General features: G+C 38.5%; 1 long non-coding RNA gene across 1 annotated transcript; it reads right to left on the bottom strand.

Annotated features, from left to right (window-relative positions):
• Positions 1-10,748: 10,748 nt before the first annotated feature.
• LOC118801432 lies at positions 10,749-11,418 on the bottom strand. Its single transcript, XR_005006497.1, has 3 exons — positions 11,307-11,418; positions 11,161-11,209; positions 10,749-11,064 (listed from the first exon to the last, which is right to left on the bottom strand). It is a non-coding gene; the product is annotated as an uncharacterized LOC118801432 (long non-coding RNA).
• Between the last annotated feature and the right edge of the window lie 2,381 nt (positions 11,419-13,799).

The raw sequence follows: 13,799 nt of genomic DNA, 5'->3' as shown, positions 1-13,799 counted from the left end.
AGTTCACAGGCGGTTATTTTAGCCACCCCCCTGCATTTTAGAGCAGGAAATCAGACTGCATCCTTGTCCCTCATGGCCACATGGTGAGCAGTTAGATCACATTGTTCTGAAGTAAACGTGTCCCAAAGTCTGAAAATCAGTGTGTAACCTTAAAAAGTGTCACTTGCAAAACACATTTTCTGGAAAAGAAAATGTTTTTTGTGCTTTGATAAAAATATTATGACTTTATCTATGCACATTTGTTCAAAGCTGTGCTTGCCGGTCATGTACTGGATAGCGTTTTTGATTTATGTTCAAAATTAGCTGAAAAAAATCTGTACTGTTATATTTGAAAAAGTTTTGGTAGTGTTATAATTGTTTTGGTAGTGACAAAACGGAATGCTCAGCCATTTGTTTTAATAAACATTATGAAGGGCCACTCAACATGAAAGAATTTCAGTCCAAGATAGTTAAAATGTCAAAATATGCTTTAAACTCTAACTTTGAACAAGTTTAGCAGAATGATTCATATACGCAAGCCAAACACTAATAAAGATTGTCAAAGTACATCCTACAGTTTGGTGAAATCAATCAATTATGTAATTCATTTACATGTGACATCACCACTTTTCTAGGAGGGTTGAGTGTCTGAATGTCCCAATAAATTTGAGACACTCTGGAAGTTAAATGTCATAGTACTTAACTGGATCACTCACATTTGTTCCATATGTAGTTCTTTGTGGCAGAACCAGGGGTCCATTTTGAGATGAATAACGACAACAGAGGAAAAAAAGAGCTCTAAGCTGTCAAACAGAACTGTAAGCACGAATATATGTGGCTTTTCAGAAAGAGCTTGATTTTGTCATGACCTGCTATCCTGTTCCTTATTCAATTAAGCACATCCAGCTAGGTTTGCTACCTATTTACCAAACTTCTCAGAGCAAACTGAAATGTTGATTTCTTTTTCTTTTTTTTCTTCTCATATTTTTAAGACTGTGATTCTGTGGATGAAGAAACAATCAGTGATCATTTTCTCAAACTCTAAGAACTAATATATGCACTGTATGTCCAAAGGTTTGTAGACACCTGCTCCACCAAGGTTCCTTCTAAAGTCAAGAGTATTAATAGGGAGTTTATCCCCCTTTGCTGCAGTAACAACCTCTACTCTTCTGAGAAGGCTTTCAACTAGATGTTGGAACATTGCTTTGAAGATCTGATCAGCCACAAGAGCATTAGTGAGGTCAGCTACTGATGTTGGAAGATTAGTTCTGGGTCACAAAAACCACTCCAGCTCATCCCAAAGGTACTGGATGCAGCTCCATCACTCCAGAGAACGCAGTTCCACTGCTCCATGGTCCAGTACTGGGGGGCTTCATATCCCGCTAGTTGGTCTTCGGGACTGAGCCAACCATGGTGGCTCATATAACACATATAACACATCCTCTAATTATGACACATATTCTACATATTTTAGTTCACACTTTCTGTTTTCTCTGTTTCATTGTTTCTAAGTTTAACATATGGAAAAAAATAAAATATAAAATTTTACATAACCTTTGCACAGGCCACATTTTGATCTATTGTTTTTCCAAGGTGTTAAATTCTGCAAATAAACAGTAATACAACAGTAGTACATTAATATAAGCTGAAGCAAGTCCAGATTGGGACTTGTTTTTAGACCAGGGATACATGTAGCAGACCAGCCCAGCCCAAAACTCTACACACACATGCAGTGGGTAGGCCAACTTCGTAGATACAATTTCAAAATGCCCTAATGTCCAGCAGTGTCATTACATCAGGCTATAGGCTATTCCCAGTGCAGTCATCACTCACATATTCCAACACCACTATGGCGACACAAAACAATAGCAATCAAACAGAAAGCTGAATTCACATTTATGGTCCATTTGTGTCTTACCTGTACCATTGGACGTTTGCATTAACATTTTCACAAACCCCATGCCAGCTTTTGCAGAGCATTGTAGGCACCAAATTATATTGCTAGATATTGTTTATATAGTAATGTGATATGCAATATTTGTTTTTGTTTTTATTGCATATCACATTGCTATGATAAGTTATGCTTTAAAAAGCTATACCTGAATACCTAATATTAATGAAAGCCAAGTTCCAACCCTCGTAAATACCACTAAAAGAGAAGATAACATCACAACAAAAGTGTTGGCTTTAATTGATCCGTGTCTGGACACTAGCATAGGATGAACCCTCTCAATACCCATATTGATCCCTGCTCTCTGTTGCTTCACTGATCCTGAATTGAAATGGAACAGACTCTGACATTCACATAATAATGTTTTTGAGACACTATTGTCTAGCACAACATGTTTCTGTCTCACATATGCTCAGCTATTATTAAGATTGTCAGTGGAGTATTCAGTGCATCATACAGATATGAACAGCCAATCACAGGCAGCCATACATGGCGAAAGCTGTATTCAGACATAGGCTAATTGTTGGTACACAATGGTTTGAATCCACGAAGGGGCTAATTTGACTCTTTTGCAACACTTTTCATGGCCGCATGTGCCGAGTTTGGATTTCAGTGCTCTGTGCTCATCTTGTGTATGTCTCATGTGATGCTAAAGGTCAATTGATTGGTGCTTGGGGCTTGGAAAAGGTCAGAAACGGCTCTGTCTTTGTATCTGCTGGAGAGAGGAAATACTCTTGTGTCACTGCTCAGTCTGCGGTCTCTCCCAGGGGGCTTGTCCTACCACATCAGTTTTCCCCCTATAGTAGTAAGGGTCAGGATTTGGGGGGGGGCAGCTGATTAAGCGTCAGAGCTAAATAATAATTATGACTTGAATTTATGTGCAAAGAATCAACCAATACATTGGAAAGGTTGTTGTCACCATCGTTGCTTGGAAAAGAATAGTTCCTCCTTCACTTCATAGTTCGGTGTCTATTGCTGTAGTAATTTATCAGCCCTCTCAAACAGAAAAACTGTTGCCTTTACGATCCTATTTTCACTTTTGTGTATATCAAGTTTGTCAAGCTTAGAGAGACAATCAATTGCTTGGTCATCTCATTTGCTCAGAAGAAACAGCTGAGCAGAAAGAGAATTAAGCATAAGCCTCCACTGCCTTTCCGTCTCATTGTTGTCTAGAAGAAACTAAAGAGATATTAAGGAGATCTTTTTTGATTTTGGTTTAGGTTCTTGGAAAAACCCATTAAGAACTAAAGATTTTTTTAATGTGCTGTAAAGACTTTAAATGACCATCCATTGAAAGGTTCTTTAGCAGAGCCTTCTAGGCCTTCAGAGAAGGCCTAATGATTTCTGTGAAATAAAATATACATCCCTGTAATTTTATACTAATTTTTAATTAATATAGTCATCATTCTTGTTGTATTTAAACTCTGCATGTTGTAATACTCATGTCATTTTTAGGTTTTCATTGGAAACAGAAAGGGTTAATTCTTGAAATGCCAAACTATTCAGTCTTATTTTTTTTCTAAGGTATCTAGGCAGATACAACATGTTATCTCTCCCATTGGAAAGAACTTCAGGAGCTAAACTGAAGGTCTAATGTGTCAGATTAACCATTAACGTTATTAGGACAGGTCAGTGGAATCAATCAGTCACATTTTGATTTACAATTAGTGAAGCAATTTAGTGAGAAAAACACCACTCTAGGCCTATTGAAAGTCCTGGATACATCACTGAATGCAAGTAGGAGATTCAAACTGACCAATGTGTTTGAGTCACTGTTAGAAAATGGACAACAGTACAGCTTTGTGGAAGGGCTCTTTACTGAAAGAGCCTTTATTAAACTGCTACAATATAAAATATATGTTAATGTCAGTAAGGTCACTGTCATAGATTTCTTTTTTTACTTGTTTGACCAAGTTTTGACATGGCCCAAACTGAAGGCCTAGCTCTAATAGTCATGATCCGCTCTTGTTCTTTAGAGTACCAAACGTTACACTATGGCATCGCTCCAAAAAACCCTTATTGGCACCTTTATTTTTGAGTGTATTGGACCAAGCAGTTGTATAAGTTTGGAAATGGCTTAGCACGCTTTCTATATTAGCGGATTGTCAGCTGTGTAGATGTACTCTGCGGTGGAGAATTTTCTCCCAGTGTTTTTCCAAGACTCCAAAACGTTTTCCATTTTTCCTCTTCAATTTTGGCTGCAAACAGACTCCTCGGTGGGTCTCATTCACAGCCTGAGCAGCAGCACACCAACACTCGCACCAATCAATCTGCTAAACAAGCTAATAACAGTGATTAGTGAGGCACTGTGTGTTAGCATGGCCCCATTCTGAGGATTCATTGGGCAAATGGGAGGGCAGGGGAGTGTGAAAAAGGGGGAAGAGTGTCACATCCTGTGGCTTCGATAAGCACTCTCCCCCCCTGCGCTGATTAGCCGATCAGATTTGGGATCAGATTAACAGAAGGAGATGGGAAGTGCAGCAAAGCTTGTTAGCACAGATGCAATGCCAGACTTCCTGTTGGATTCTGAAGCATGGAGATACATGAAGATGTCACCAGCAGGTGCTTGCTTTGAGAGTCCGTCCACCTTCTCAGTGGAGAAAGGAGAGCATTCAAGTGCTGTTGTGGCTGCAGCTGGAGATGAGAAGGGTTTGTTGTGTCTAATTGATCTGAAGGACAAGCATACGTCGTCTCAGATTATTTGAATGCATGCACATCTTGCCTATACAAGGGATGCCTGTACAATATTGTCAGTTATCATCAGTCAGAGAGTCATTCTATGATATTGCTGCCAAGTGGACATGGCAATTAGATTATTTTGTTGAGAAATCACACTTTTTTGTGCTCCACACTTTCAAATACACATTGCTCTTACCAAAAGGAGATTTTTCCACTGCACTCAGCATATTTATTTTTCATGCCAAGAAACACCAAGAACAACACACTGAAGTGGTGATGAAGGGGAATGTGACCGGATGTAGTATTTCAGCCTGCCATGCTGTCAAGGTTAGACCTTCTAATGCCAGTTTTTCCAACAGTAGATGACATGACTGCTCTTTGAATATTGCAAAATATTTCATAAAAGGACTGTTTTCTTTTTTCAGTCTTTTTGTGTGATGTGATGGTTATGCTCAAGGATGCTCAATGATCTCTGTCAAGAATGGAGAAAATAATAAATCAACAATGTGGAAAAAAGCAAAACTTACCAGCTTTTGAAAGGGATTATTTTATATCTAACCACCTCAGAAACATCTTGTGAAAAATATGTTGTGCCTAAAAGGCATTCTGACTAGAAATTTATTACAAACCACTTTAAACCAAAGTAAAAACAGTACAACAACAAGATATTGATGTTTTATCATATCAACTTCATTTAAAAAAAAACCCTTTACACAGCACTGCAGCATGGTTCTGTGGTGGACATAACTTCATGGCCTCAGGAATATTTTGACAAAAACTGTTTGCTACAAATACAAGTTAAGACTGTACGATGCAGAGTTGAAACCATGTCAACGTCCATAGACTTCTCTTGGCTCAAGCTCATCTGAAATGGCCAATGAAGAAAAGGTTCATCTGCACTGTTACCAGCGTAAAGTTCTAAAGCCAGCATCTGGCATGGTGTTGAGGAGGTGGGGGGGGTTAAAGAGCAAAGCACCATAAACAGTAAAAGATACATTTTGGAGCAATGTTTGCTGCCTTTTAGACATCTTTTCAGGCACTGCTTACGACAGGGCCAAGCAGCATTCTGAGTGCTAGACTGGCCTGCCTGCGTGTTATATGGTGAAAAATATGACAATGAAGGCCCCATATGGTTGTGCAGCTGAAGGCTTGTATAACTGATGAGTGACGAAGAATTCTGCTTTCAAAACTAGATCAGTTTTTTTGCTTTCAGTCCCCAAACGATTAAGTCTTGTTAAAAGGAAAGGGAACACAGTGATAAACAGGCTCCTGCCCCAACTTTTTTCGTAAGATAAAACATCAAACATTGTGTTTTCAGTTTAATACAGGTCAAACTGAATTTACTGCTTTCTGTTTTTGTTAACCTTTCACATATTGTCCCAACTTTTTGGAAATGGGGTTGTCTCTGACTTTTGCACAATACTGTGTAAATCCAAACCTTTTTCACTTGCAACATTTTTTATACACTCTTTTTATGATGAAATTTGAATTGATATACTTAAGCCTGAACGCTTATTAACAGATGTTTGTCTCTTGTAAAAGGTACTATTTTCATGGACTGGCTCGAGCTGGCTTGCGGGGTTTTCCACTGTTGTTCTGGTCCTCCAGGAAAGCATCAGCCAGTATAATTCAAAGCTTACAAATTTCACCAGCATTGCCGTAGAATAATTGCTCCTGCTTCTCTTGATAACACCACTAGAGTCCATTGCTGTACTATTTCATAAGCTCTCTCACACGGAAAAAGCTATTACAAATCACATATGACTATTTTCTCTTTTGTGTGGTTCTAGTATACTTCAGTCCAGGCAGTTTCTTGACATCTTATGAACAGCTCTGAAGATACTCAAGTGCCACTGACCGTACAGTCTAGCCCTACTGGACAAAGTAATTGTGCGAGTCTTGGACTAGTTAAGCACTTTGCCTAAATTAGCGGGCCGTGAGCTGCGTGGATGTACTGCCAGGATGGAGCATGGCCTCCAGCCCAGTGAAGTGTGTGAAGGGGAGTGGGGGAGAGCAGATTGCAGGGTTAGCGAGCTGGCGACCTCCAGGCCTTATGCGATTGCTCCTGTAAAAGGAGCAGATTGGGCTGGGGGTGCTTCTGGCATTTAGTGGTATGCAAAGCCCTCATATCTGTGTCAATGGTAGATGTCAAGAATGCCACACACCTGTTCATATGCAATTATCCAGTTGATTAAGCATGTAATGGTATGTATCCAACCACTCTACATGGCATGCTTCATTACAGGAATGAAATATAACAGTAGCCTTACCAATGGTTACTTGTCGGTAATGGGTACAGTATTTTTCAGTTATTGCTATGTTGTTGACTAGGTACTGTCTCTCAATTTGGTTTACTACTGTACTGTCTGAATGCTATTGTATTAGAGTCAACATGTGTATTAGAATCATATTCATTGATACAGACACCTGGCAGCAACTGATTCATTCCATTGAATGGCACTTTACCATCTATAATTAATTTATTGTGTGCTCTTCACTATCCACCCATCTATAGTGTTTCATCTACACCCCCATCCTCCTACCACAAGCTTTTTTGATTACCAACCCATCTTGCTTTTTTCTTAGCATTGCGTCGTCATGGTGACAGGCTCCCATGGTTGCATCATAAATTAAAGGGGGGGGTGGATGAGGGTGGTGAACTACAGTCTTGTGGCGCACTCTCACTACCCAACCAGTAGAGGTCACCGATCCACCTCTGTACACCAGTGGATCTCCAGCTCCTGAAGTGCAGCATATCTGATTCAACTCATCAGCATTAGTGGTAGCCTAAAACTGGAAAGCCAGTGGATATCATGTCCTAGACACACTGTCTCTTCTGAACAGATGTGAGACCAAGAATAAATGTGCTAAGAATTAAACAGATTAAACATTGCTACAGTTTTAGCAAAATAAAAGAAGAGGCTTGATGACTTTTAGAAGTAAAACACGTTAGTTAAGCCCAAAAAGTCTCAATTAAAAAGCAATGAAACAAAACACATAAATCATGGATTCATTTTTGAGAATTGTCTTTAAGAAACTGAGACAAAGCTGTAATAAGCGCTAATGCAAAAGTAGAGATTTGTAAAGTCATAATAAAAGCTCATTACAGATGTAACCGTGACCTTTAAAAGATATAAAGTTCACCTTGCCAACTACTCCCACTGGAAATATGCAAACAGTGCAGCAAACAAGTAGCCTGGATCTGCAGTGCACTTGATCAGTGTTTTTAACCAAATCAGTAATGAAACCTATAAGAATTGATATTTGGCTAAGTAACACCACTGAAAAGGAACAACAGAGGAGGAGAGGATGAAGCTCTAGAAAGCGCACTGTGCACAGAATCTTCGAAAAGCTCACTAACCTTCTTCTGCCCTCCACGTCTTAATGATATCAATTACTGACCTCTTGTGAAGGGCCATAATCATTTTACATTTGCTGGACCCAAATGGACGGCTGGCCCCCTCCTGAACCCTGTACTTATTTTGATTTTGTGTGATTGGGAGCACTCAGAGCAGAGTAGTGTAATGTCTGTGTGGACAGAAAAGAGCAGAGACGGAGAAAGATCTAAAAATGGAGGGACGATACCCTCTTGTGCCGAAAGATGTAGCTGCACTGTGAGGTGCTTTTGGAGAAGATGGTATCTGAGAGAACAGCTCATACAAGCATTACAGACTACTACACAGATACACCTTTATCAAAAATAAAGAGGCTCTTAGAAGAGACGCCAGAGAATAAAATCCTTTGATTCCCTAGGAAATCTTTCAGTGGATGGTTCTTTAAGGAAGCAGTTTTGTAAATGAGATGTGTGAGTGTGAAGAACCTTTTTTAAAGCAAAGTCCACATAATGTTAAAGGTTTAATGGTAATACATAATTTTTTCTAGAACCATACCAGGAAGCCAAGAGGTTCATGTTGGCTCCCTTCAAAATGAAGATACAATATGGTTTTAGGGTTTAGGTTTGGTTTCATATTAAAATGATTAAAGAATCATCTAAATCTGAAGAACCTTTTTGTTTTTAGATGAGCCAGTTAGGAACCTATAAAGAATATTTCACTATCAGAATTTATTTCAAGGTGTTTTTTTGTGGAGAGAGAAAATGATTCTTAATGGCATCAACCAAAAATAGCTTTATAATGGACCAGACATTGAAAGGTTCCTTAGAGAACCAAATGTATTTCTTGTATTGCATTACTCCAAAGAACCCTTTTTGGCTCTTTTTATTATTTTGTTTCACTGTTATCAAACTTGTTAGTAAAGATTATGGCCAGTCAACATATGAATATGTTCTACATGATGTCATGGATGAGATATTGGAAAATAATTCATTTCATTCACAAAGCAGAAAGAAAGATGTTTTTGCAACTGCATGAATTACACCGACAAACAGTACTGTGCAAAAGACATCTCCGAAATGATATGCCAAAACCATTTATCCGGGCAGTAAGCATATAATTGAGGGTGTTAGCTTAACTATTTCCAAAGCTCCAGTATTTACAGTTGCCACCCGGTACCTAGTTTATCTAATGAATCCTTCATTAAATTAAATGAGGTGCTGCTGATGGAAGTGAACGTATCCATGCAATGACTGGAGTTGACCAAAAAGTCAGGAACCAAACCTGAACTATGATATCTTTTTCTTAAACAAAACACAATTGAAATCTTGTTATGTTCTATTGTATTTATGTTATTTATATCTATTATAATGTTATACAGTGCTGTTACAGGCAAAATACACTCTTACTGCGTAGTGTGTAAGACTTTAGCATAGTACTGCTAGAAAGAATTATTTGCGTGATGTCATAGAGAAAGGGTGACTTCTCTGGTTCTGGAAATTTACCACCCTGGAAAGTTCAGATTGAATAAACTGCCTCTAGTATTTAGGTGCTCCTGAAGGCCTTCATAATAAGAAACTGACAGTCAAATTAACCACATGTTGATTTACAAGTGGGAAAAATCTCATTAAAAAAATCGCTCTAGGTCTTCTGGAGATCCTAGATACATGGTAGCTTCACCAATGTTAGAAGGTAAAATATATGCTAATATGTTTATTGCAAGCTTTAAATAAAACATGGAATGTCTTTTAAATAGTTATGTGAATTGCAATTACACTCTTAAAAAAGTTCTTCAAGGGTTCTTTAGTCTAGGGAATGGTTCTATTTAGAACCATGAGTTCTCTATAGAACCATTTTAGGCTTAAATGGTTCTTTGCGTGGTGAAATCATTCTTCAGATTAATGGAAAATGTGGTTCTATATAGAACCTTTTTAAAATGGTTAGCACCAAAAGGGGTTCTTCCATTGTTGTGATGGGAAGTAACAATAGAAAAGCCCTTTTTGGTGCTACATAGGACCATTTTCAAAAAGGTTCTATATAGAACCATATACAACACATTATCCATCAATCTGAGGAACCATTTCACCATGCAAAGAACCATTTAAGCATGAGTGTTCATGGTTCTGTGTGGAATCATTGTCTTTACTAAAGAACACTTTTTAAAAAAAAACAAAAAAAAACTATTTTTTAAGAGTGTAGGAAGAATCCTTAAATTGGAATAGAACTTTTATATGATATGAAGGTTGTTTAAAAGTTTTTTTTTTTCAAACTTTAGGGGAACCAAAAGTGGTATTGCTGAAAGAACTCTTTGCAGTACTTTCTTTAAAGAGTGTATATTTATCCATGATTTTATTGTATGAGTGCTCCATAGTTCACTTTGCACGTTCACTGCATGCCTGCAGGCTTCAACAGACACCCAACCGGCTATTCAGGCTGCCAAGTTATTCGTCGCATTACTTCCAGTGAAGTTAACCCATTTCACATCGGCGCATACAGCACATTTAAACAAGCAACCACTAAGCTAGATTCATGACTAAGCCAGCTGTCGCCGGCTGTAAAAACATGAGGAACATGCTTTTGAACATCAGGAGCAACACTGCCTGCTGCTCAACTTATAAAAGAAAACGGTATTGTATGTTTTCTGAGTCTCGTACTAATTCAACCTGAAGAGATGTCTGTGTCAAAAGGCATTTATGATGGTACTTTTAACCAAAAGTTTTTTGAATGGGATTGTCTTTGCTCACTCAATCAAAAAATACTCATGTAGGAATTTTCTAATGTCTACATTTATTTCAAAACACGTGAACAACAAGTAGATAAGAAATTTGGATACTAAATTGTATTGTGAAAAACTGAAAATGGCATCATGTGCATAGATTGACAATCAAGTATGACAACTGAGCATCAATTCATTGTTCAGCAAACATAAGAATCACTTTACTTTAGGTGGACATATTTACATTATGATGAGAGGAGCATTGGACACAGAGTGAAAAGGAGTGGTCATGGTTCCGGTTCGGTCTCTTTGCCTCGGGTACAGCACATCCCCGTGGACAGGCAGAGTGTATCGGACACATGCCCTTATCAGTTCTCCGTCCAACGGGCACTAAAAGAAAAGCTGGGCTGGAAAAGTGATAAGGAGATGTGGTCGACCGAGAACATTAAAGTAGCTGGAGTGATATTGCTCCAGATATTGCAGTTCATTTTGAGGGAACTTACTGAAATTACAGTCCAGAATCCCAAGATAAAGCCCTCTGGGGATCAACATCTGCACGCAGAGATGACCGAACAGATAAGGTCCAGGATATTCCCAAAAAAAGCAGTATGTTATTGAAACTGAAACCAGCCAGGAAGAGTGTTCTTACCATCTTTTAATTGTGTCCGAAACAAACAGAACTCACTTTTTCCTTCTGCTTCACAGTCCTCACCTGTCGACCAAGTAGAGAGGTTTCACAAAAAGGTCCCACTGACACCCAGACAGGGAAGAAGTTTTGTGGGCTCTGTTGATGAGGTTTTTTTTTATTTCAAACAAGCTCCGCCTTGCACAGCCTTTCTCAAAACTTCTATTGGTCCATAGCTGAGACTTGCCCCGCCCTCTTTGTGTAACCCACCAGAATAGCCAGTGGGGTGGGAAGGGAGTGTCCGCACTCCTGTGGAATGGCAAGAAAAGTCATATTCACACAGGTGTGGTTCAGCTGCACATTCCAGCACACATACCTGTCAGCTGTTTATTCATCCTCATGCTCTGGAGAACACTGCTGTCTCCCAGTGAGAGAAACTCCACAAAAACTCACATTTAGCTTGCAGTCCTGCACTTACATTTCACCCACATTACCACTAACAACACATTTCTCACTCAAAGCTCTATGGACAGATTTAATTATACCATCTGTATTAATCACATTTGTTTGTTTCAGACTTGCATATCTTGTCCTCTAAGTGGTCAACCCCCACCCCCACCACCCCAACAGCCCAGAAAAAAGTAAATCGTCTTGAAGGTAACAAATAGCAAACATGTCATCGTCATTAATCAAAACATTCCATATAATTTTTTGTAGCATTTGCTCAAATCTGGAATTATGAAGTGAAATACTTGTAGTGGTATTCAAATGCACATGACTACAGAGCATACCACTGTCAGACACACACACACATACAGATAGTCAAGCACCTATTAGATCCATTACAGAGAGAATAAAACAGAAGTCAGGATTCGGGCTAATTTCTGGGAATCACTGGATTTCCAGGAATTTTAGTTTTTTTTTTTCATTTAATGCAATCATCATGGACATTGTATTTAAACTCTCAAGTATTGTAGTAATCTTCTTATGTGTCAGATTAACCACTATGAAATGATAGTGGATGTGATAGTGGAATCAACAATTCACTTTTTGATTTGGGTGGAACCAGAAAATGTTAGAAAAAAAAGTCACTCTCTGCCTTAGGCGAGCCAAAACATGGAATGTCTTTACATATCCCTGTTTAATGTAGATTGACAAAAACTGTTCAAGTGAATCGCTGTTAGCTTAGCTCTAACATATTACTACAGTCTCACAGGGATGCTAGCAGAAAATAGTTTTGGGATTTATGGCCCAAACTGAAGGCCTAGCTCCGTTGGTCATTGCTCACCAAGGCAAAACTAAGGTGAAAAAAAACAAAACAGGTAAAAATACAGTATTGCTCCACTGGTCCTATATACACAGTGGACATGTACACTGATTAGGGGGTTACACATCTAATACATGGAATATATACATGGAGTTTCATCCACTAAACGTACTCTATGTTATTCTTCTCCATTTCTTTTCGGATCCCAGTGTTCTTTGATGGATTGGTTCATATGATCAGTGCAAAAGCCTTTACCTGCTTCCTAGACCAGAAATCACTGAAATCGCTGAAAGTGTTCTGTCTTCTTTGTCCAATTCCCAAACTCAATACAGAGAAAATAATGGAACAGACAAAGAAGTCAGCTGTCTTTGTTGTAAAGGTGAGATATGCAGTGAATTTATAGTTTCTTTGTTACGTAAAGAGAAGAAATCCCTTCCTATATTTCTGCTTTGACCTTTCACCTCATAAGTCCCTCAGTTTCTTCTAGCAGATTCTTACACATCATCGTTGTTGTGCAAAGCAGTGACAGGCAGTGTACATCACAACTGGAGATTGTACACATTTACAGATAGAATTTACATCTTGTTAGATGACTGAAGTACGTTACACAAATTCTAGCTTGTTAGTATTTGTTAGCCTGTAAAGCTGAGAGTAGTCTATTAGTTAAGATTGGTTGACACCACAGGGATTTCTAATGGTTGTGTGGTGTATTTGCATAGTGCATTCTGGGTATTGCAGTGAGAAAACATAAAAATTATACAAAATTGTGAATTCTGTCAAACTGGTGAGGCTGAAGGATGCAATGCTGAACTACAGAACACAACAAATAATAAGCCAAAATGAGCTTGTTGGAGCAATGGTATAGAAGAACCACTTTTACAGAACCATTTTTTTGTATGTGAGGTGCATAATGTGCATAATGAACCAATTCAAAAAAATGTTCCTAGAGGTTAAACCAATTAGGACCTTTTTGAAGTGGACTGACTAATGGTCCTGAGGAGTGGATTAGGTAACATTCTCAGAAAAAAAAGGTATGAACCTGTCAATGGGGCAGTACCCCTCTTGTCACTGAGGTGGTACACTCAAGGGTACATCTCAGCACCTTTAGTCAGGAACATAATTGTATCATAACCCATTGAAATTATATTTTCTAAGTTATATTGACTCCACACACCCCGTCTCTTCCCCAGGCTTTTTATTTTATTGTTCTGTTTTAAAACATTAGGTTATTAAAAGGCATGAATACATAC

This window comes from Colossoma macropomum, unplaced genomic scaffold (genome assembly GCF_904425465.1).
Source record: "Colossoma macropomum unplaced genomic scaffold, Colossoma_macropomum, whole genome shotgun sequence".
Lineage (NCBI taxonomy): Eukaryota > Metazoa > Chordata > Actinopteri > Characiformes > Serrasalmidae > Colossoma > Colossoma macropomum.
Note: the sequence above shows the minus strand (reverse complement) of the source record. Positions and strands in the feature narration are given on the sequence as shown.